Source organism: Rhopilema esculentum, chromosome 6 (genome assembly GCF_057945365.1).
Source record: "Rhopilema esculentum isolate cy_ngs chromosome 6, ASM5794536v1, whole genome shotgun sequence".
Classification (NCBI taxonomy): domain Eukaryota; kingdom Metazoa; phylum Cnidaria; class Scyphozoa; order Rhizostomeae; family Rhizostomatidae; genus Rhopilema; species Rhopilema esculentum.
The window spans coordinates 7,105,384-7,108,307 of record NC_142820.1 but is presented as its reverse complement, the minus strand read 5'-3'; positions in this window follow the sequence as shown (position 1 = coordinate 7,108,307).

The window sequence follows — 2,924 nt, the reverse complement described above, 5'->3', positions numbered from 1 at the left end:
TCGTCTGCAGTAAAATTTATCATGACTATTGTGTCTTTCTCGGACCTTCCTTTGTTGTTATGCTATGGTATGCTATGGTATGCTATGGTATGCTATGCTATGCTATGCTATGCTATGCTATGCTATGCTATGCTATGCTATGCTATGCTATGCTATGCTATGCTATGCTATGCTATGCTATGCTATGCTATGCTATGCTATGCTATGCTGTACTATGCTATGCTGTACTATGCTATGCTATGCTATGCCATGCCATGCTATGCTGTGCTGTGCTATGCTGTGCTGTGCTGTGCTGTGCTATGCTATGCTATGCTATGCTTTGCTATGCTGTTCTATGCTGTACTATGCTGTACTATTCTGTACTATGCTCTACTATTCTGTACTATACTATAACAATTTCAAGTTAAAGGCAGCATGGTTTTATAGACTCTGTCGCTTTTTGAACAACAAAGAGGCTGCATAGAGAAGCCTGGATATGGCTGATATAGCAAGTCGTCGAATCTCTTGATTCATGAACATTATCATCATAGAATTATCTTCATGACTTTTTTGTTTGTTGTGTCCACCAGCAAGATTGCATTTTTTATGACGAGAAGACCACATTATTAATTATGCATTGCGCTCGTTGGACAGGGATATGAGATTTCTAAGTTATTTTCAAGCTGCATTCAGTCATGCCGTGTGGTTTATACACAATAATAACTTGGCCATTCTTGTTCATTGCAAGACAAAGAGGAATTTTTATAGGTTTTAATGGTTGAATCCGGTCTAGGGCAAGCAAGTTGGTGGCCTTTGTCGAGAAGACACCATGTGGAAAGATATGTAATTAAATGTAACCACTCGCCAGTATATATTTAGCCAGGCAGTACTAAACGGATTCGCTGCTTTCAAATTAAGGTGCATTGTTTTGGTGTTCCGTAGTTTATTTGCATACAATCGAGCAGGTCTATCATCTAGATCATAAAGCATTGTGCAAATTAGGACATTGCAACGCACAGGAATAAGGTCCTCATCTGGATACGGCCGATTAGACGTCTATGTGATAGTTACATAATCATGGTCTCATTAAACATAAAGGTTTAATAACACAATGATGGAAATTTCACTTATGGAAAGGAGGTGATGATGATGTCGATGTCAACAAGACAAATCAGCTGATTCAACGGCCAAGGTAAGCAGCAATTATGTTATCCACCTGAATACTAACGGTAATAGACATTAAAGCATAAACAAAGGACTTGCATAAACAAGTGTGAGCTTGGTTTTGCAGCTCCTCCTCCCTTCATTACTTATGAAAGAATATTGAGTATTTTATCAATTAAAGAAGGCCTTGGCCACAGATTTATCGTAAGTAGTTGATATCAAACCTCTTCTGTACATTGATGCTAAAGGCGCGACTCTTGCTTTTATAGCAGATCTTTAAAACCATTGTCACTGCTTTATTGGGCTCTTTAATTTTTTATATTCTTTAACAGCCTAATCACATAAGAATTTCAATGTTTCATGACATGGGAACTAGAGCAGTGTTCAGAATAATTAGATATGGAATTAGTGATTTCCACTTTCATTCAGGGTTTGCAAATTTAAACCAAAAGTTTACAACAAGGACGGGTTATAGAAGCAAGGATTGGGGGGGGGGGTTAGATAATTATTGGATTTTCTTGCCATACCCTTCAAGTGTCTAGAAAATGATGGCAGTGCCCATTCTTACAGTTCCATGTTTAACTATGAGATAAAGAAGATTAGAAGATAAATAAAGTAAAGTTTTAGTGTCATTCGTTTACTACTAACCATCAAAAAAATATCTTTACCGAATACTAGCAAAATACTCCCTACTACTCCAAAGCATGTCGTTTGTGTACTGTTGTGTCTGTTCACCAACCCAATGCTGCCTTGAAAATATGCTCAATTTTGTTCATGTGTTATTGTCACCATAGCCCTTACAAAATTAATGGTCATTTTTCAAGCAAATGACCGTGCCCTGACTCATGTTTGGGTTAATTGTTTCTCATATAAAGTTACAAACATGATAATAACGATCCTTCACAGCATAATCAGCATTTGATGCCACATTCATGCTCGTCATTTTTTATCGAGTCTTACCTTTGAAAGCGGTTCTTTGAAATAGGTTAAGAAGTAGCGGAGGTCAAAGACGATTTCTTAGGATTAAGAAAAACAAACACAACGCGAAAAAATAACAGATTATATTGTAGGTTTTATTGTAATCCAGTAGTCAAGCTCTCACGGAAACAATCTCCGAATAAATCAGCGGAGAAAACTGTCTCTGTGAGATTTCTTGTCTTTGGCTCAGAGCCATGCAAGGTTATTTTTCTTTTACATTCACATTAGCTAGGGTGCTTTTCCCTGCGATGTTTTTTAACGCCGTTTCCTAGACGTAGATATGTTAACTTTACCGATATAAACACACATGCAGCGCTAGAAATAGCGTACTGTATCTTACTTTATTTTACTATGTACACTCTTTTTACAAGAACCAGTAAATTGAAGTTTAAGCTTATTTTTTTCGAAAATCTGAGGCTGGATTGTTCTTAATTTGTTCTCAAATTAAAAAGGTGTAAGCAGTATGATTTCTAGTTTTTTGTGACTAAATTTGGGGCTAGTGTTCTTATAAAATTGTTTTTACAACAAAAAGAGTGTAGTGTTTTACAATTTCGCAAGATGAAATGAAAAATTCTCATACTTAATTGCTAAGAGATCTTTGGATCTCAGTCACTATTTTATGCGCATCGATTGAAGCGAGGCGTGCTGTTTTCAATACATGTATATGAGATGCCCCCATATTCATTGACGTGTAAATTTAAGCAAATACACTTGTGGCTGGCCAGTAAGCTGCAGATGGCTTTAAGATATCGCGTTGCCACTTGTTTTCAACCTAAAGGTGTGATTGGGTTGATTTGAGGTTA